Raw genomic sequence first — 22,170 nt, forward strand, 5'->3', positions numbered from 1 at the left:
GCAAATGCCCATGAAGAAATTATTATTTTTTTATCCAGTGAAAAGCATGCATGTGTGTGTTAAATAAAGCCTAGGGGCAACACATTCAATGTGGAGGATAAAAAGAAATATTAAATAGCTGCCCATTCACTGAAAGAGACATGGTACCTGTTGGGGGCGGGGGGAATAGTATGTGATCATGTAATTAAAGATTAAAGTGTATATGTGCATAGGGGCCAAATTGAAGTTGCCTGGCAAAATTTAATTCTGGCATTTCCTATCTTTGGAGTGTTTGACTTTGCAACCTTAGCATTCTTTTAACATAATTATTTTGGATATCATAGCATGTCATTTAACCTCTCAAGTTCTCTATTAATGAATAGCATTCTGTCCTGCACAGAGGTATTCTTTCCTTAAGATACATTTGATAAAGGCGATAAACCGTAACTAAACATCTGAATGTTATATTGCCACCTTTTGATTACAACAACCCAATGCCATTCCAGACCTATTGTAAAACATTGTTCTTGAGGAAGCCGAAACAAGCAAAAGCAACTGATAAGCTGAACATGGGTGAAAAAATCACATAGAGTCCTCTTAAAATGCTTTAAGATGGATGCTGCAATTTATAATACTCATTATAATCTGTACAAGAACAAATAAGTGTAAATTAATAATATGAACTTTCATTGTTTTCTCCTCAGTTAAAGGGTGTACATTTACAAACATGAAGTTTTTTCCATTAGTGAAAAAGAAAGTGGAACCTAACTAAGTTGTGCTCCTTGCATAGCTATGTACCTTGACACCATCACTTTAGGAGTCTAAAACCAAACTGAGTAGGTTTTGGAAACCATGCCTTCTTTTCATCCTCTTGTCCTTTATCCCTTTTTTGATCCTGTTCTTTCCCTGCAAGGTGACTAGTCAGATTTCATCTTTCTTTTCCCTTAGTTCTCTCCACTCTCTCCTCCTCCTCAACCTAGATGAAATTTTAAATAATCATTACTCCTTTCCTAGATCCTCTCTCTTCATTGTCCCCTACTCCGTTCTCATCTCATTCTTCATTGTTTCTTCTCTTACCCTCTTCTGTAGCTTGTCCTTTTTTAATCCTGATTAACGGCTTTCTGTTTAAGCCCCCTTTCTCTTTTTGTTCCTTCAGGTCTTCCTACCGCCTGTTCTCTATTTCCAAGTCCATTGTCCAATTATCCTTCTCTACCTGCAGAGGGGGAAACAGCAGTGATAAAAACCTTTTAGATTCTTCTCCACCCAGTTCCACTTCTCTACTGAAATCAATTGCTGTGATAACATTGAAAATTAATTTTTGTTTATGGAGAGAAGCAGGTTTGAATAAATTGGAGGACTTTTGACAATATTTTGAGCTCCTCTGTTCTGTAGGTGCTGGCAGAGTTAACAGCATCTTAGAGAAAGAGAAATAGTTTTACAGACCATTAGGGCTGGTGGGAAGCAGCAGGATCAGGTTTTAATGAATACAGGATCAAAAGCATCTTAAAGAAAACCAGCCGCTGAAAACAAGAGCCAGGCTCATCAGGGAAGACAGGAGACGCTTCTAACAAGAAACAAAGCACTGACTCAAAGACATCAGGGAGTCATTTCCTCATAATGGCACATTTAAAAGTATGATTTCCTCCACTAAGAAATTAACTTCAATACTTTTCCAATAGGTGTAAAAATAGAACCATACACCAACTGCCTGCAATTAAAATCTCAAAATCAGATTTTTCTCTAAAGGAGACCAGCGCTGTCTAACAAGATTAGCCCTCTCACAAATAAGGCTGCAGGTTCAAAACTGAGCACTAATGCACTGGTTTGGGTATCCTCTGGTGTTCTGCAGCTAGGAAGGTGAATCCTGACAAGCAGTGGTGCACTCAGATCTGAGCATCCCTGTACAAAAATCACACGCCAATATTACACACTGACCTAAGAGAATGACTCTCGGCAGTAGTGTTTGTCTCTCATATCAGACAGACTAGGAATCCTTTTGGTTTGTATTTTAAATGCATCTTTTGCACCTGAGGCATAAGCAGTTCTGTTTATTGCAAAGTAAGCTGCTGCAGTCCACCCCATACTGTAATATTCTGTCATTATATCATGCTTTTAATCAGATAATTTCAAAGCACTTTAGAATCAGTTAATAAATCACAACGATCTTGTGAGATAGCTAGTAATCCCATATTAGAGATAGGTAAACTAAAACAAGAGAAGTTACATGACTTGCTCAAAGTCACAGAGCAAGTTGGTAGAAGACCTGAGAATAAAACCTAGGAATTGTGGCTCCCGGTCTCATGCTCGAACATTAAAATAATGCTGACCATCTCTTCACACATACAAACCCTCACAACCTCTTCTTCTTACATCTAGAGTCCCAGATGAATATCACCCATGAAATGTAATCTAGTGGTCTGTGCACGGGACTAAGTGCAAGAAACTCCTAACTTCTAAAGTAATCCTGAGTCTGCTAATGACTTGCTGAGAGGCCTTGAGTAAGTTTCTGAATCTCTCAGTTGTTCAACTTTAAAAGAAGGATAATAATATTTAACTTCCTGCCTCATGGGCCACTGAGGATTAGTTAATATTTATACAGCATTCTGAAAATACAGGTGCTAATTACTATTCAGCTTCCCATGAAGAAAATGTTGGAATATAGGAGCCCTTCTATTTCACTATCAACTATTCTCTTATGAATTTAATTTAGTGGAAGGAGGTCTATGGAAGAAAGATTCCAGCAGTTTCCTTTCCTTTGAAAATCTAGTCTATAAAAGCTACAGGCTTGCTTGATACAACCAGAATCTCAGCAGCTCTTTGTTATATCACAGATTGTGCAGACACTTGCCACATCTTGGTGCATTCAACAAGTGCACTAAAGCTAATTACTTATCTTGCCCAAAACTGTATGATGTAAGCTTTATCTAGGGGTAAGGAAGGATCCTGCATTTCCAGGAGGATGGAGTGGGCAGCCTAATGGATGTTATGTGGGGAGGGATAGCTCAGAGGTTTGAGCACTGGCCCTCTAAACCCAGGGTTGTGAGCTCAATCCTTGAGGGAGCCACTTAGAAATCTGAGGCAAAAACCTGTTAGGGACAGTACTTGATCCTGCTGTGAAGGCAGGGGACTGGACTCAATAACCTTCCAGTTCTATAAAAACAATTTTTTTTTAAAGTCTGTGTTACTATTACCAAAATTTCATGGTTAAACCACACAACACCAGTAATATCAAGATTCATTTTTAAAACCTTTGCTTTAAAAAACAACAACTGTATGCTCAGAGCAAGGAATGAGCCCATTATTGCTCATGAATACACTGAAGCATTCCTTTGGGATTACATTTGGAAAATAAGTTGTGCAGATTTCCCCCGGCCTAAGAAGAAGTGAATGAAATAACTTCCATTGTGTGTTTGACTGCTGCATAGATAAAAGCCTCATTAAGTCTCTCCAGTGATTGGAGATAGGTTTTGTTTGGTTTTGTAACAAAGATAGCAAATAGAGGAAAAAATTAAATAACTGTTTTCATACCCTCCTGATCATCAGGAGCCTATATGAGTTTTTAATTAGTGCTGCATTTTCAATAAGTTTGTATCTGTACGTGTTACCGATTCTTTCCAGGATAACATCGAGATAATTATAAGAATCCAGTTTTTCAGTCTCTCACAAAAGGGATGGCGGATATATTTAATCATGATGTAGAAACACTGGCAGCTTTCTCTGAGCCCAGCCTCCCTCTAATTACATTTCTACATTTTAGTGAACTGAAAGGGAAAAATATAGGAACTCAATAATTAAAACAAAAGAGGAAGTGAATATTAAAAAGCAGCAGCTGTTTAAGATTCTTATACACAACTGTTTCAAGGACATCAGTTTAATCAGCATCACATCAAACCAAACATCTATGTACACAAAGGCTATAGAAAGAGCACCTCCAAAGTCATTTCTACATTAGCATTTGCTGCATCTTTTCATGCAGAAAAAAACAAAACAAACAAACAAACAATCTGTTTCATATCATTCAGATGATCACTGGGAATTTATACCCCACACTTGTGCACTGGAGGGTTCAGTATTCCCACATGCACACTAGTGTCAAAACTCACATCAGTGCATCACTTTTCAAATTCTCAAGCTCTGAGCAGTTAGCTCCAGCTGGGAATTCTCCAGCACTCTCACTAGTGTCCTCTTTTCTATATGTGCATGTTTACTTTCACATGCACAGCTACAGCAGAGGGCAGGACTGACCTAAGTTAACATTTCATATGAAGGATAGAGGGAATTTCATCTTTTTCATGATTCAACTGGATTTAAATATCCAATTATAAAAAATTGATATTTCAAACTTGTTTGACCACGAAGAATCCATGTTTCTCAACATTTCCTGAGCTATATAAAAAGGAATATCTATTTAAATGACATGGATAACATTGAAAGTGTGAGAAATCCATCTCTGCTGGATCCAAATGCAGTTGCTCGATCAGCTGATTGAAAGGAACATCTCCATTAGCTTCCAGGAGATGTGAAAGAGGCAAGCTTTTGAGCTTCCACAGAGCTCTTCTTTAGCTCTGTAAGCTTAAAAGCTTGTCTCTTTCACCATCAGAAGTTGGATGAGGTAATATCTTTTATTAGACCATCTTGTTTCTCTAATATCTTGAGACCAACATGGCTATACCAACACTGCAAGCAATTCACTAGTAGTAGTATTTTAGTCTTTCAGTGCTCCCACTACAAGAAATTAAGATCATCACTAGAGACTCAGCATTTCTGGGCATATTTGGAACAAAAGTCAGGTATCAGTCCATTGCAAGATGCAGATGATAAAACTGTATTCACTGCTATTGTTATTCAAGCTACCTAGCTGAAAGTTAGCTCTGTTCTACACATGCTGCAGTCACACTTTCGATGGAAGTGTAGACATACCCTATAATTAAATCTCATGCATCAGTCAGTCATCTGCAGGAATCAAAAAGGAATTCCCCCCGCCCCTACACAAACTACTCACTTGGCCAAATGTATTCTGGGTCCCGGTCCCCCCCACCCCTCCTTCTTCTGAAGCATTTGATATTGACTACGGCTGGGGACAAGACACCAGATGAGGTGGACCAGTGCTCTTTGGTGATACACAGAATCCTCTCTCTTAGATGCCTGACAGATGTGTCTTGGTCACATACTCAGGGTTATACTGATTGCCAGATTTAGGGTTTGTAAGGAATCTTCCCCCAGAGAAAATGGACAGGGACCTTGGGGGAAGGGTTTTGACTTCCTCGGAAGCCTGGGCTATTGTTTACCTGCTAGGATCATTTGAACACATCTCACTTTATTCCCTACCTCTGCAGAGTCCTCGGGCATTGGTGGTAGTTTCGTCTCTCCTGTTCTCTGCATGGGGCACAGAACAGTTTAGTCTCTTGAGACCTGAAATGCTTTGGTCTAATTAAAGTCATCGGGCTCAATACAGGGGTATTTGGATGATATTTAATGACCTATGATATGAAGAAAGTTAGATTAGATAATCTAATGGTTCCTTCTGGCCTTAAGCTCTAAGAAACCCAGCAGTCTTTACTGAGCATGTAGAAGTTGGGGCAAAGGGAAGGATTATACTTATAAGAAAACAGTTCATGGGAGAAAAGTAAATGTGTCATTTCCACAAGTTTTGAATGCTAACTGCAATCCCATGCCATCCAGAATGCAGTTTTATGGCCATTTCTTCATAGCAAGCAGCATGACCTGCTGCTTTGTCACCTTGGGCAGCAGCTTGTGAAATATGAAAAACAAACAGGGTCCAAGGACTGATGATTACTTGGATGAGACCTCTGCAAGGAAAGGAAAGCCCAGCAGGAAATAATAGTGTAAGTGACACTCTTCTGAGTTAGTACTGGACGTCCTAGCATGGTGCATGTGTTGGTGATATCATCTTTCAGCTAAGATAAAATGCCAGTGCTCTGATCATTTCTGTTTAATACAGTGCTGAAGTACTTTTAACGATGACAGGCATGTTAGCCATGCAACATATTTTATGGAATTACCTAATTATGCTTACAATTTTAATTGGAAACTGGATGCCTTACTTATTGTTACTTACAATCCATTTAGTCTCTGATAAGCACCTGCTGTGTTCCAGTGCAAAAGTACCTGCATTTCAGTGATACAATGAACAATCCCTATTTAGAATAATCAAAAATGATAACTTACAATATTGTAGACTCTGTCTTAGCTGGCCTTCAGCTTTCATCTAGCTGTTCTCTCCATTCACTGAGAAGTGGAATTTTTAAAACAAAGTCAGATACAGAACTATATGATTCAGAGAACTGGACTGTAGGATTCCAGTTCAAATCAAGCCTGGGTTGGTAACTGGAAGCCTTCCTTCTCCTTGCACAATGTGTCCCATCAAAAGCTTCCCTGCTTCCTTCCCTCATCTGACACTACAACAGATTTCAAGCTGCGCTGTAACAACTTATGAATACTCTACACTGGGGTTGTTTTCATTATGACTATATTAGTTTACAATAACAGGAGATTGTCTTAAAAAAAATAACCACACAGACAGGAAGAAAAAGAATGGCTCAAGATAAGCTACCTCTCTGCAAATGCTTGAGTTGCTAAGGGAGGATGACAGGACTATTAGCTTTGATGGTTCTGACGCCTCTTTATCTAAACTACAAAACTGGTGTGGACCAACTCAGGAAAAGGCAAAAGATGTAAAGTACTGGGGCTGGCTTATAAAGGAACATCACCTGAAGAGGAGGATGGTAATCATTCGGAGGGAGACACACGGACCTGCTGGGGGTGGCTGAAGAAGTCAGGCCCGCCCGCGTTACTGGCAGGAGACAGGGACGTCTTTAGGGAAGAGCGATAGGGAGATAAGAGTGTCTTTTTAAAATCCTTCTCTCTAGAGGTCTTGTTCCTGCTGCTCCAGTGAACACCACTTGGCCGTCTGGTCACCGTAGCCCACCGGGCAGACTCCTGAAGGGAAGAACCACAGGCGCCCGGGGTCACTCGGCCCTGCTTGGTAAGCCAGGTCGACAGGCAGGGTACCACAGGTCAAAGGCTGCGAAAACTGGGACACTCCCCCTAGCTTAGCTGGACACCCGAGAGGGGGCGCAGGTGCCACTAGCCCTGTAACCATGCAGCCTCCCTTCTCCCCAAGAGCCACACCCCAAGCTCTGATACCCCCAAACAGCCCCTCACCCCAGCCACCCTGCTCCTCCCACGCCCCCCCCAACGGCTCCCTGCTCCTCACACACCCAGACCCCCGCTCTCAACCCTCCCACAGGCCCATCTTTCCCGCCTCGGGGCCCGGAGGGGAGGGGCTGGCTACTCCCATGCACGCGCGCCGCGTTCTCCTCGCTCACCCTCACCTCGGCGCGTGAGCCTCGGCCTCTGCCGCCACGCTCCCGCTTTGCTCGACGCCCTTCCCGCCTCCCTGCGCGCTGCGCATGCTCAGTGCGTCCCTCTCCACACACACACACCACCCCCCCGCCCGCTCCCCGAGCGTGGCGTCGTGGCGCTGAGGGACGGCGTCGCGGCGAGGCCCGGATGTGTCGGTTTGGGGCAGTATGAGGAGACCACAAGGGGACAGCAACAACCAGCGGTGTAACCTCAGGTGAGGGGAGGGGAGACCGGATGGCGGAGTGGGGCGAGACCCGAGGATCTCCACGGGGAGGTGTTGGTGGCGCCACACCCCCTCCGAGAGGCGCATGTAGGGCAGCCCCAGGCCGGGACTCACCAGCTGGCTGGGAGTAAGAGATCCGCTCCGAACGGCCCCTCTTTCCATACTGGCTGTTCAAATAGCACTGCGACAACGGCAGCCCGTTGCTAAATAGTGAGCCATCATAGTTTAGGGGAACCGAAGGAGAACAGCGCATGTGCCGCAGCGCTGCCAAATTGTGAGCTACCGAGAGTCCAAACATCGGGGAGGGGCGGACGCATTTGTTGGGAGGAGCGCGCGCAACTCCAGTGGGTGTTGGGAAGGCGCGTGCGCAGCCGCAGGAGGCATCCGCCGGAGTCCGAGATGAGGCAGTGTGCGCGCGCAGCCTCCGTTAGGGTGCCGGAGGAGGAACAGTCAGTATATCACGCAGGCGCACCTTGAAGGGAAGAGCCAGGAGCAGCAACATCCTGCTGCTTCGTGTGCTCAGCGCCTGCGCAGAACGTCGCTGCAGGGACCTGCGGAATAATGATCCTCTGCACCTGCGCAGGGAGACTTGGCGAAGGGAGACATGCTGCCAAATAGTGAGCTGCCGCTGCTTGTATTCTCACAGGGGGCTGGCTGCAGAAAGTGGGGTAGGAGTCCTGAGGGAGGGGCCTTATCCTCACCCAGTGCACCTGTCTGGGCCGGGGCCCCTTTGACTCGCTACCCTGCTGTCGAACAAAGCTGCCTTCAGCAATAGGGGTAACTCACTGAAGCCAGGAGGTAAGAGTCCTGGGGAAGGGGGCCAGTAGTTAAGCCAGTAAGGATAATGGCGAAGGGGGAACAAGCTGTTGAATCAGCAAGGAGAGAAGTGAGGGAGAGAGGTAACCACCCACTTAAAAATAAAAATAAGGGTTGGGTGGCAAGACCAACAGTTAGGAGGGAAATAGTTCAGTCAACGAATTCGAGTTAGGAGAAGGGGAACAAGGATTGGCATAAGGAAAGTGAGATGACCATCAACTAAAGAAACAAAGAGAGTGTGTTGTCGGAGATGGGGGGTGGGGGTGGAAATGACCAATATTTGCTAAACTAATGAGAATTGTGAGGAAAACAGCTAAACCAGTGGGGAAGATTAGTTTTTTATATCATCTTAGTACTGCATCATACAGGTATTGATATCTCTCTTAGCAGAATGTCCCAGGCCTGGGACTGTATTAGTGCTTCATCACATTTGATGAAGAGGCAACAGAGTTCCTTTTGCTCATGTTAAATATGTTTATAATATGAGCTTATTTCTAGATGTGTTGTTATTTGTTACTGGAATACTTTGATTAGTAATGTACACTATTGCAAGTGTAAAATAATTATCTACATGGCTGTGGTCTGTGAGAAGGAAAGTGTATTTTTGTAAAAGGGAAATGTAAGTCATTTGATCGTGTCTTCACATTTCTGTTACCAGAGTGTGTTAGATGTGATGTGATTTTGTGATGTCAGAACATCATCATGGTTTATGAAAAGAAATGACTTTTTTGTAAACTAACGTTTGCTGGTTTCTGTGTGTTGTCGGTCTGAAATGGCTTGCCGTAAGAAGTGTGACTAATTATCATTAGTGCTGCAGATTTGTCACAGCATTTTTTAAAATAAAAAATCACACTGCAGTCACGGTAAATCTAGTGTATGTTATGGGTTTAGGAGGAAATGGTGTATAAAGTCACAGTGTGAGATCAGGTCCTGTCCCTGGTTTGGGAGGTCCTTGGGATGACAGAGTGGGGGAGACAGGTGGTTTTCAGAGCGAACTGAACCTGCACTCAGCCCTCAGCAATGGCTTTTGTCCTGCAGGACTGACCCAGCTCTCTGCTCCAGCCCTTTGGCTCTTGCCATATTGTGCAGGCGGGTTGCTCCTCCTGTAACATGTTGCTCCCACCCTTCCTGGCCATGGTGCTGCTGGATCACTTGCCCCAAGGTATGGTAGTAAATGTGGTCAGGCTGTGGTCCAGGGTTAATCAAAGACACAGAGAAAAGTCACTGACAAACAGAAAAATCAAAGCATCTCTGACAGACCTGCAGCCCTAATTATCAATATTCATGGTCAGATGCTTTATGAAAATAAATAGTTTCCTCTGGAAAAGTCAAGTACAATGTATGGGAGACTTGATTCTTTGTTGGTAGATATACCTCTGCCCTGATATAACACTGTCCTCGGGAGCCAAAAAATCTTACAGCGTTATAGGTGAAACCGCATTATATCGAACTTGCTCTGATCCGCCGGAGTGTGCAGCCCCCCTCCCCTCCCCAGCGCTGCTTTACTGCGTTATATCTGAATTCTCGTTATATCGAGGTAGAGGGGTGTGTGTTTTTATATAATATATAATTTATTTATTTTTTACCAGAGTGCTAGGCCTGAAGTGGCTTGGTTTGATGATGTCACTTGCATCATTGTGGTTTATGGAATGAAGAGATGTGGCTATGTTTGGGGTTTTTTTTAATCACTGGTATATCTAGAGGCCTCAAACTTTGGCAGTATCAATGCATCACTGACAGCCTGTTACTAAATCAGAAATGGATAGTAATAAAATACAGGCACACAGTATAAGCCTCAGTAACTACTGTAAAATCTGATGTATGGACTTCAGGGACACTTACTCCTTATTCTGATTTTAAAAAAAAATCAACTTTTATAAACCACATATTTTACTCTTTGATTGGTATTTCTATTATCAAGGTGGTGGCTTACTTTTTAAAGCCATAATAGAAAGTTACAAGATGACTTTGGCACTTTTTTTTTTTTTAATATTACAGTTATAGTAAATTTCTTAGGAACATGCTCGATCATTTTATATGTGGTCAGTATAGTCAGCAGTAGCCTGCTTCTATAGCTGGAGCTTTATATAGGATGTCACTGTACTTATATAATGGAACTTAATCTTCAAATTGTGGTGGGAACTGTAGTTGGGACACTTTTTTGTTTTGAAAGTTTCCACGAGTGGTACCATTGCTGATCCTACATGTTATGGTTGGGCAGTGTCATCAATGGGAACACTTACAAAAAAGGCCCACTAGTTCAGTTGAACAGGTGTTAGAACTGGTCCATGATCTAATGTATATAAGGCTCTGGTGGCCAGAGCCTTTTTTTTTTTTAACTGCTCTGTCAGTTACACCTGCTGAAAAGTAAAAACAGTTCCAGCTACCAGAACCATCCCTAGATTAGTGTTCCATCAGGTCAACTGAACCAGTGTTAGCACTAGCAAAATTTTTTGGGTGGTGGGGATGGGAATGTACATTTCTGAGGCATAGCCTGGGCTTTAAATGTACAATGTTAGATTTGTTGTGGGATGTGTGTCTGTCCTCTATGAATTTTCTAGATCCAAATACAGTATACAATTGGAGGGACTTAGCAGCTTTATTTTTGGTATTCATCCTTCTGTTTGGCTCATGTGACTTGCCATTCCACTGCCTCATACATGTTCTCAACCTGTACACTTCAAAGTATCTGGTTCAGTTCTTCTTGGGTGTTTTATTTCTGTAAAAGTTTTACCCAGAGATGGCAAAAGGTATATTTATTGAACTAATAAGAAGCAGTGTTAATCTTTGCTTGGAAGAGTGATAGAAGGCTCAAAATGGCTAGGGTCAAATTGGTGTGTTTGGAAATGTGTGCTGATGAACATCTGCATAGGTTTCTCTCCTCTCCCTCCCCCCCTTGCCTTTCGGCTTAGTTCTCTGCACAATTGAAGGGTTACGTAAGATCCTGCTGTAATGCTCCAGCCTCTGATTACAGCTGCTTGCTATTCAGCATGAAAAGGGAATCAAACAGAATTTTTTTATTTATAATAGAAATTATTTATATACTCAGTTTCTGATGCATTGCTTGCTTCCTCACTACTAATTCAGAATCTTGCAGGATGCTACAAGAGACTTATTAATGCATCATGCACCCCAAATTCTAAAGACACATGACAATGCAGAAGGATAACATAAGATTAAAAATACTCAAGTCTGGGTTTAAAATGTCTTTGTTTATGAGGCAATTTTAGTTTCTGAAATAGAAGACTATCTCCAGAGATTTAGCAGAGGTTGTCTCCTCTTCTTGGTTTCACATTCTTACTGCTGGCCCTGTGCTGAACTCTGTTGGGATTGGAGGCGGAAGAAAGGGGGTGTTCTGTAAACCTATCGTTCTGTGCTGGTGATATGACTAATATTCAAGAAAATACATAGCAGACACTGAATGTGCCATTTACTTTATTTATTTTTACAAATTTCTAGGACAAAAAAGATGCAGAACGACTGACTGTGTAGCAAATGCCCAGGAAAGACTTGGGAGTTCATTTTTACACTGTGAGTAAATTCTGTTGCTGATTACAGGAGTTGCATAGCTGCATTCTGTGTGGCAGAGCTGGTCTTGCAGCTTTGGGAGTGTTGGATTAATAATGGAGCTAGCAGCAGAGAGAGAATTAAACATTCAAACAATAACCCTTAACTGGACATATTGTTCTAGCTACTACTTTGGAAGAGACTAACAAAATATTGCTAGCTGCAGTGGTGCCTACCACTGTAGGAACAAGTACTAGAATTGCTATACTCTTCTGTAGACATTAGTATTATTACTTCTTAGCCTGTAATGTATATCATATTCTGTCCATTACACAGTACGGTTATAGTCACTTCAAATTGCATTAGTAATAAACCCAGTGTGTACATTGCTGATGTTGACTATCTTTTTTTTTTGGTACAGAAAAGGTTGAATTAATTTATCCTACTGTATTTGACATGGTCTATCTAAAGCAATTTCCAGTGCTCTTTTTACAAAGCTCTAGCTTTCTGTATTAACAAAAAATCCTTGTATGCAGACATTGGGAGAATGGACTACAGAATAAAAGCAGAATATTTACACTTAAAAATAGCAGGTGAACATGCTCACTAGTTACACTGGCAACATCTACACCAGTGGTTCTCAACCTGCGGGCCGCATGTGGCCCAATCAGCACACAGCTGCGGCCCATGTGACATCCTCAGTGCCATACAGGTAGTACAGGGATCGGCAACCTTTGGCACGTGGCCTGTCAGGGAAATCCGCTGGCTGGCCGAGACGGTTTGTTTACTTGCAGCATCCACAGGTTCTGCTGATCGCAGCTCCCGCTGGCCACGGTTCACCGTTAGAACATAAGAACGGCCGTACTGGGTCAGACCAAAGGTTCATCTAGCCCAGTATCCTGTCTACGGACAGTGGCCAATGCCAGGTGACCCAGAGGGAGTGAACCTAACAGGTAATGATCAAGTGATCGCTCTCCTGCCATCCATCTCCACCCTCTGACAAACAGAGGCTAGGGACACCATTCCTTACCCATCCTGGCTAATAACCATTAATGGACTTAACCTCCATGAATTTATCCAGTTCTCTTTTAAATGCCGTTATAGTCCTAGCCTTCACAATCTTTTCAGGCAAGGAGTTCCACAGGTTGGCTGTGTGAAGAAGAACTTCCTTTTATTTGTTTTAAACCTGCTTCCCATTAATTTCCCAGCACATCCCTCGGCCCACAGCACTTCCCACAGCCCCCATTGGCCTGGAACGGCGAACCGCAGCCAGTGGGAGCTGCGATTGGCCGAACCTGCGGATGCTGCAGGTAAACAAACCGTCCTGGCTCGCCAGCGGATTTCTCTGATGGGCCGTATGCAAAATACTGCCAATCCCTGAGGTAGTATATATATTGTATGGATGCGACCCTCATAACCCATAGACAGCTGGATATGCTGCCCATAGTGGTCATTAGGCTGAGAACCACTGATCTACACAAATAAACAGGCACTTACAGATAAGTGAGGTGGTAAGTGAGACAGGTGGACTGTGATGTAATGGTCTTTAGACAGGCACGTGTCATTTAAACACTGAAAAACCATTTTATCTTCCAGCAGAGTCAGAGAGATATGGAAGAGTTAGACTATCTTAGAAACAAAGATATAACAACAAGTTAACTGTAAACCAGTGGATTTTGAGCTGAGGCCCTCCCCTCCTTTGAGTTACAAGTTTAAGTTGCACCCCCTCCAACCCAGCCAACAATAGGAACATGTAAGGCTGGGTGGCTCACTGAGGTGAGTTGGGGACGGAGTTGGTTCTCCCTTCCCAAGCCCCCCAGCGGACACGCCCCACAGTTTGGAAACCTCTGTCTAAGTCAAACCGAAGAAGAGAACCACTTGTGGGTTAAATGTTGCTACTCTCGGATCCTTCTCTTCAGTTTCAGGACTGCATTACATGACACAATAGTCTTCATGTTTTCACCACCTGAGCCTTCACTGTGTATAAAGTGTCAGGCCTCAAGCAGTAGTGCATAATAATTGAATCCGTATCAATCAGTCAGGTAAAGGGATTTTTAGAATCCATTGTGGAGTGTTTACAGAAATCTGAAAACTGTATTGCAGTTTTTAGTTTGTATTTGCCTGCCATTTTTCACACTGGCGATTAAGTGTCTGTCCTTTCATTCTGAAATATCTTCCACTGGGCAGAGAATCTTGTCTACCTTTTCTAGGTATGAGGAGCATGGTTAGTCTGTGCAAGTGTTCGGAAGTCCAAAGGTTTGGTTGGAGGCTTGCTGGTACAGTTACATAACTGCCTTATAGATATTTGCTCTCCTTCAGGCAAGATTGCAGTGCATTTGTATGCACATTAAATTTCCAGCTTAGAATGAAATCACATCCATTCAATTTATGTACCTTTAGAATTAAGCAAGAAAAATAAAAATTACATTAAAGTAAGTTCTGAATAAAATAAAATAAGCATTTTAAAGTAACCTTAATTTTAGTGACTGCTCCTTTAAAAGGCAAATGGAATGTTCAAAGTATTTTGAGACCATTTATGATGGACTTGCTCACTATTGTCAAGAGAGCAGAAAAAGGGTTACAAGTCCTACTGCAATTGAGACTTGTCTTTTGACCTATGTTTAACCTGATGTTCACAGTTGTACTATCTAGTCTCCGTGTTGCATGTATGTGGTTAGCAGACATCTGGTGTCTCTAGTTCTATATAACGTGCAACATGTCTATATAACATTGGGACTCAGTGAGGTGTGAAAGAGAAGTAGGAAGATGACATTAGGCTGACCAGATAGCAAGTATGAAGAATCAGGATGGGGTGGGGGGTAATAGCAGCCTATATAAGAAAAAGCCCCAAATTATCGGGACTGTCTCTCTAAAATTGGGACATCTGGTCACCCTAGATGACATAGAAAAGTAAAAGGGAAAATTCATTCTGGTTTCTGTTTGAGAATGATGGAGAAATGGACTTTGAAGACTTTTTTTAAAAAAAGAGCAAGCTGGATTGATATGGGGACAGTCTTTTGAGGCTAGACATAAGAAAAAAGGAGGAAAGCTTAAGTGTCATCCTTTTCCCCCTTCCCCAGCCAAAAAGAATCTGACTAAAAGAATATCACAATGATCTCCAGGCTGTCCTTTTTGGTTTAGAAAAATGAACTGAATTCTTTGTGCAGGCAAACATTCAAATATATTTTAAAACAAAAATAGCTGGAAAATCAATTCCCCAAAATTTAAATCTTGGCAGGTAAGTAAAGTCCATTATGCTTTTCTTTCCCTTCTACGAGTGATAATATCATTAATGCCAAATGCAGTATACAGAATGCAGCACCAAACTCTGCTTTAAGTGTTAATGATATAAACAGTTGCAGGAGAAATACAGTAGTTTCCCTTGTGCAGTCTTTTGTGAAAATATCTAAAAACGCATTAAAGTAATACAGAGAGAGTCTGTACTTCCTGAAGTCAGATCTTACCTTTGTCATGCCAGTTGGCCACAAAGTTGCATGATTAGTATCTGCAGACTTAGATCTATGTGAATGCCACAATTTTGTGTCAGTTGCAGGGTTCTTAATTCAGTTCTGAAATGTGATTATACATATAAACGTGTGGACTGGGCATTATACCCTAAGGTCTGGCTAGAAAAATTCAGTTTTTTTTTTTTTTAAGCAAACATGGGCATACTTAAGATTCGTTGTGTAAGAAAGCAAGGCTACTGATTTGAAGTAAATTCAGGAGGTTTTGAAGTGGAAAGCACTGGCCAATTTGATTTTTTCCCCCCCTATCTTTGTGTCTGATAAGGTCACATATTTAAAAAAAAAAAAAAAAGTACATGCAACCTGGGAGGGTGCGCCACCCCCTCACCCCTGCCGTTAGAGAGGAACTCTTATGTCCTGTAAAGCAGAAGGGCCAACAAAGTGCTAGCTGATAGCAAATTGCAGAACTCTGACAAGCATAATTTTCAATCCCTGAAAAGCTCTGAACGCTTTTGATTAACATGACATTGGGGGGGTTTCAGTGGCAGGAGTTTGTTGGGCATCTTGAAGGCTGATGGGTGGCTGAAGGTGGTGATCTTGCAAGAGTATAAGGTTTTGGAACAATATACTGGAACCAGCGGAAGAGGCTGCTGCTACCAATATGTTTCCAGGTTAAGAAGCCTCCCTACCACCTTGGGGAATATTGTGGTAGAAATATGCTCTGTGGGAAATGAGTATCCTGGGCAATTTATGGACTTATACCTTTATTAACAAGTTTTTTGTTATAAGCTTATATGTAACATCTCAGTGGCAACATCAAGTAATGAATGTGTGTACTCTGTTAAAAAGATTCAAGTGGATGAGAGTAGAAGAAAAGGCAAATATCTGGTAAAAACAAAATAGTGAGTTAGCCACTGAAATTCTTTAATGTTAGTGTTGAAACTTTTTTTTAATTTTGCACCATTCTTTAGGTTTTGATTTCTTTTTATTTATTTATTTGTGAGAGTAATGATTATGGTTTTTACTTCCTGCTACAGTTTAGCCCAGCAAATCAAATATATTCTAAGTTGAGATTTCATCCTTCACTTTGCCTTCTTGTTCTTAGGTATAGAAGAGAAGCTCACAAGATTAGTGATGATACCTACCAGAGTGAAATTTATCTTTTCACCATTAAGAGCCTGAATTATTAAAAACATTATGTTCTGGTCAGCACTTCCTCCATTCTGGTTTATACCTAGAATGCCTGAATTTTACATTAATAATGTTCTTTGTATGTTTTCACTGGCTTTGGGAATTGCAGTTTTGCTATATGTTCACTCTTATTAGTCATTAAAGGCTTTTGTGTTTTATTGGGTCGAGGAGGGGGGCGGTTCTTGTGGCTTGGATCCCAATTATGATTTCTACTTCTTTCTGATTGACGTCAATTAAGGGTATATGTCACTTCCCCAAGACAAGGCCTCAGTATTTTAATTCAGATTTACTGGAATTCTTCTGGGAACCTGTCGTCTCATTCACTATTAATTTTAGTAGAATGTTTCTCCAGTTTTTTAATCTCATTCTTTTTCATATGGTTTTTCACTTTATAATAGCGCTACTATTTTGATAATATTAACTTCCGTCTCCTTACTACATAAAACGAGACTGTTGCTTCTCCACTTCTAGCTGAAGGAACCATTGACTATATGATTTTCCTGGTCTTGGTTGTCCTGTGTTGTAGCACAAAATGCTTTCAAGAGATGTATTGGACATGGGTTACTTAAAAACATGTACACATTCTTTATTGGACTAATACATAATCAAATGCTGTAATGTTTTGGGCCTGTATGAGTCATTCCTGTGCTAGGTTTCAGAGTGATAGCCGTGTTGGTCTGTATCAGAAAAAACAACGAGGAGTCCTTGTGGCACCTTAGAGACTAACATTTTTTTGGGCATAGCTTTCATGGGCTAAAACCCACTTTATGAGGGGCATGGAGTGAAAAATACAGTAAGCTCTCTCTGTGTGTGTGTGTGTGTGTATATATATATATATATATATATTACAGCACATGAAAAGATGGGCGTTGCCTTACCAAGTGGGGGATCAGTGCTAACGAGGCCAATTCAGTTAAGGTGGAAATGGCCCATTCCCAGCAGTTGACAAGAAGGTGTGAGTATCAACAGAGGGAAAATTACTTTTTGTCGTGACCCATCCACTCCCAGTCTTTATTCAGACCTAATTTGATGGTGTCCAGTTTGCAAATTAATTCCAGTTCTGCAGTTTCTCGTTGAAGTCTGGTTTTGAAGTTTTTTTGTTGAAGAATTGCAACTTTTAAGTCTGTTGTTCAGTGTCCAGGGAGATTGAAGTGCTCTCCTACTGGTTTTTTAATGTTACAATCCTTGATGTCTGATTGTCCATCCATTCTTTTGCATGGAGATTGTCCGATTTGGGCAGTGTACATGGCAGAGGGGCATTGCTGGCACATGATGGCATATATCACATTGGTAGATATGCAGGTGAACGAGCCCCTGATGGTGTGGCTGATGTGGTTAGGTCCTATGATGGTGTCCCTTGAAATAGATATGTGGACAGAGTTAGCAACAGGGTTTGTTGCAGGGATTGGTTCCTGGATTAGTGTTTTTGTTGTGTGGATCTACAACCTATCCTGAAGGACTATCCCTCACTCTCACTGACCTTGGGAGACAGGTCAGTCCTCGCTTACAGACAGCCCCCCACAACCTGAAGCAAATAAACACCACACAACAAGAACACACAGCAGCTCTGGTTCCTCCTCTTAAAGGAAAAGTGGTGCCTTCTGTTCTGTTTCCCTGCTCCTTTCTGTCCCTTCTGCAAAAGAGGAGCAGTTCCTGCAACCCTGATTTCTGCATCCCTACTGAAAAACAGCAAGTGGCTCAAGTGTCATTCTGCTCTTTTCTTCCTCCCATCTATCAAGGGCATTGATGGCTTCCCGAGTCCTGGGCTGGTGGCTTCCCGAGTCTTCTCACTCACCTGGGTTTTTCAAACTCTTAGTTAGCTAGGATTTACCCAATCCTCAGTCTAGTTATTGAAAAGCACTCAAACAATATAATCCAGATCCCCACATCGCTTCTTTAAAATGGATATTCATTTTATTTTGAACAAATGTGTTGAAGAAACCACAATTATTTTTTTGTTCCATGACTGATCACACTTCCTAGTTCCAGACTTAAAAGCTGTGATAAAATTGGTTTTGTGGACTGTTCTATTTTTCTACCACTTCATGCAGTTATCTTGTTTGGCGCTTGTTTGAGAGAAGATTTGAGCTCCTGCAGATTGTTTTGCAGACACTTGCAAGGATATTTCTCTAATTTGTACTCTAATAATATTGGTTTTGTCAGATATTGATCAACTCTGCCTGAAGCTTGCTTAAATAGAAGATGTATTGGAAACCAATAGAAGGAAAACAGCAGCAATCAGTTTACTAGTTAGTCTTTCTAAATATTATAAAGACTTATTCTGCCTAACATCAGTAGGCTTCTGAAAATTCCTTTGTTAGTAGAGTTCAGTAGATCCCGAAGTTATGATTTGGGGGTGAAACAAGTGGCTTTAAAATTACCCCTGTCTCTTTGCAAAATTATTGTCCAGAGAAAAAAGTTTATAACTGAATTATTAACTTCTAAAAGAGGTTGCCATTGGAAACATTGTCTGTACTACATATAAGACTTAACACAGAATTTTAGGGGAGTAGTAGAACAGTGCAGTATCAGAAGGTAAACATCAAATTCTCTTAATATGCAGCTTTAGTTTGTCTCAATTGTATCTGAGCACCTCTCAAGCATTTAAAAAGAGAAATAATCTATCTTCCTATTCCATGGGGAAAATAGTTCAGTTAATTTATATGACTTTCTATTTTGTGTGTGGGGAAAAATTCAAAGGAAAGCCACATCAAAGAAATTAGTTTTAAGTTGAGTTCTACAAATGGTCAGGTTCATGGTCATTCTTCTGCTGGAGTAAGTTCATGTAGCTCAGCCCCTGTAAATTCTGTCTCCAACACTCATTCACAAGCCTCCACTCCACTGTTGTGAAATGTAGCTGTTGGGAGAGGTGATTTCTTGGGTAACAGAAGCCAATCCCAGGGAGGGCTTTGAATGTTGGGACAGAGACCTTGAACTGGACTGGAAGCTCATGCAGAGGTCAGAGCTGTGGGGTGATATGTTAAGTGAGTTGTGTTCTCATTTTGGACCATGGTGCTTTGCTTCATTCCTAGATATCGCTTTTAGTACTGTATTCCGAAGATCTTGAATGCATGCCGCATCAGCAGGTCTGTGTGTGATTTAAAATGATGCACTTGTCTAGCCCTCTGCAACCAGTTGCATAAAGGAAACCAGAAAAAGCCCAAGGCTGTGACTCAATTTAACAACTTGAGAACAAAAGCCCTTCCTGGCAGGATTGTTATAAGGAGGCAGGTTCCTTTTTCCTACCATCGATCTCCTCAGTTTTGCCTTAGTTTAGCTTTAGTCGTCTGCTGTTCGCCCAGTTGTGATTTTTAGTTAAACACAGAAAAAGTGAAGCTGTGATGCTGTTTTGTTTGATGTAAAGGAGATATGGAATTTTGGTCTTGTCTGCATACTGCTGGCACTCCAGCCTATGGTGCCTCACCAGTTCTAATGAATTCATGTGAATTTTGACAATTGAGCCTTTTGGGACTCTACAGATGGGTGCTTTGAAGGAAGAGGACTAATTAATAGAAAAGCTTAAACTTTTTAAAAAAGTTATTTTGACATTCTTAAACTAAGTTTTTAAAGGTAGAAAGTTAGCAAATGAAAGCATAATGGGCTGCCAGTCTTTAGGGCTTTCCAAGGAAACCCACATGTTTGGGTTCTGTCTTGATGATATTCTGGTAAATTGATCCTCTTTCCCTTCCTATGCTCTCTCAATTTAAAAAAAAAATCTGTGTGTCCAGACTAGGTGGTGGCAATAATTTAATGCAATGTATTTAACCAAATTACATGTGCTTGTTGCAGATTTTATTTTATGCATCTTAAAGTCACGCAGCTTCCAGACTCTCCTATTACCTCAGTAACTCAGCTGGCTAGTTAATAGAGGAGGGAAGCTTCTATCATACACTATGCCAGGGACTATTACAGAAATGAGTTAGCATGAAGTTATTTTAAATAGATTAAAATAACAACATGGTGTCTATCCAATGCTCTTAAAACACCATTAACAATAAAAGTATCAGAGGGGTAGCCGTGTTAGTCTGGATCTGTAAAAGCAGCAAAGAGTCCTGTGGCACTTTATAGACTAACAGATGAAGTGGGTATTCACCCACGAAAGCTCATGCTCCATTAACAATACAGAATAGCATGTCTGGGCAGTCGTGATTTAAGGGCGCACCTTCAACTTAATCACATCTCTGTCTGAATATTTTGGACCTGGATAACTGTAACTGAAAGAAACTAGCACAAAAACAAACAAATTGTGTAGTTTGTTCACTCTTCCTCCTGTATACTCAGTTTCTCCCTTAATGACCCTACAAACATCAGTATTTTTCATCAAGTGTGTAAAGAGGAATATCATTAGCAAATGGTTCTGATTCACTTATACATTCAGAGAGACTATTGGACTGAGACCGGCAACCAGTTCACCGTAACGTAGAGTGACATGCAGAGGTTTTTGGTCTCTGAGAGAGCATTCATGGTTTGTTTTTTTGTTTGTTTTTTTTTAATGCAAATAGTCAACTGAATTTATTCTACATCCCAAATAGGGAGTAGTGCAATGCATCAAGGTGGAATGAATTTTCCACAGGACACTTCTCTCCTTACTATCACTTTTCTCATCTCTTCTCCTGCCTGTGAACATCACTATTGCCAGCCTCCAAAGATTAAAAATTGTGAGATTTGACCACAAAATCATGTGTGTTGTCTTTTGATTTTTTTTTTTAACTCCCTCTGCCTGGCGTGTGTGTAACAATTAGTGTTGCCTTCTCTTCCAAATTTATTAGGTAGGTGATTTTTGACTCTCACTGCAGGAGCTTTCACCCCCTCATCCGCCTCTCCTTTGCCAAGAATTAAGTTTGCCCCCCACCAGCCTCCAAATCAGTCCTGCCACCCCACCCCCATCAGTTCAGCTTCCCAGCCTCACTGCAACTCCTCCTGAGGTTTTTCACACACATCTCATCCCCCAGGCCTGAAGGGTGCTGCAGCAGGGTCCTCTCTCCCCTTCCAGGTTGCGGGGCAGCAGTTCCAGGGGCTCTTCACTCCCTTCTGCCTCTTCGCATGCTTGGTGTTGCAGGGAAAGAGCGAGGAGCAGCAGAGGAGCTATGTTCATTGCTTACAGGAGGATCGGGGAGGGAGTAGGTGCACCTTGAACTGCCTTTTCTCCTGCTGACTCCTCTCCTGTGAGAGAATGGCTTTAGGTTCCTGTAGGGATGGGGAGAGGGAGAAAAGGAGAGTTCTTCCTACATCAGTCCTGATTGGTGGCTCTGTTCCAGTAGGTGAGAAGCTGGAGAAGTCAGCCAATCAGAGGATATTTTTACCCTTCCCAGGCTGGGCTCAGAATCATGTTAGGGCCAGAGTTGCTCACATAGTGATGAAATGGACTCTAGCTCCAGTCAGAATCCCAACACTGGTGGAAAAAATCACAAGAGTTGCCAGTACTGGAACACATTGGATGCAAACTCTTTATCTGTTTGCCATTTTGATTCCCAATAATTCTTCCTTGGTACTTAGTTAAGAGGAAGAGGTCTGTAAGGTCTTCAGTGTTTGTTACAGAATGAAAAGGAAGCTGAAGTGCAAATAACTAAATAAATAAACTGAACTATCCAGCTCCTGTTTCGC

General features: G+C 41.7%; 1 protein-coding gene and 1 long non-coding RNA gene across 17 annotated transcripts in view; one reads left to right on the top strand and one right to left on the bottom strand.

The window, feature by feature from the left end:
- Positions 1-431: 431 nt before the first annotated feature.
- Positions 432-7,961, bottom strand: LOC120392032. Of its 5 annotated transcripts, XR_005591560.1 has the most exons (5): positions 7,703-7,961; positions 6,711-6,939; positions 6,169-6,228; positions 5,308-5,355; positions 432-1,192 (listed from the first exon to the last, which is right to left on the bottom strand). It is a non-coding gene; the product is annotated as an uncharacterized LOC120392032 (long non-coding RNA). The 5 variants fall into 5 exon arrangements; XR_005591561.1 differs by lacking the exons at positions 5,308-5,355; positions 7,703-7,961 and adding an exon at positions 7,329-7,404 and having other exon boundaries at positions 433-1,192; XR_005591562.1 differs by lacking the exons at positions 5,308-5,355; positions 7,703-7,961 and adding an exon at positions 7,221-7,279 and having other exon boundaries at positions 433-1,192.
- The window catches only part of LOC120392027 (speckle type BTB/POZ protein), a 34,207-nt gene continuing 19,465 nt past the window's right edge, over positions 7,429-22,170 (top strand). For 3 of the 12 annotated variants that reach the window (XM_039516336.1, XM_039516333.1, XM_039516337.1), the window contains exons 1-2: positions 7,429-7,579; positions 11,864-11,935. The gene's annotated coding sequence lies outside the window, so the exon portion shown is untranslated. The other 9 variants (XM_039516341.1, XM_039516335.1, XM_039516343.1 and 6 more) reach the window with 5 other exon arrangements.

The sequence above is a fragment of the Mauremys reevesii genome, linkage group 27 (assembly GCF_016161935.1).
Source record: "Mauremys reevesii isolate NIE-2019 linkage group 27, ASM1616193v1, whole genome shotgun sequence".
NCBI lineage: Eukaryota > Metazoa > Chordata > Testudines > Geoemydidae > Mauremys > Mauremys reevesii.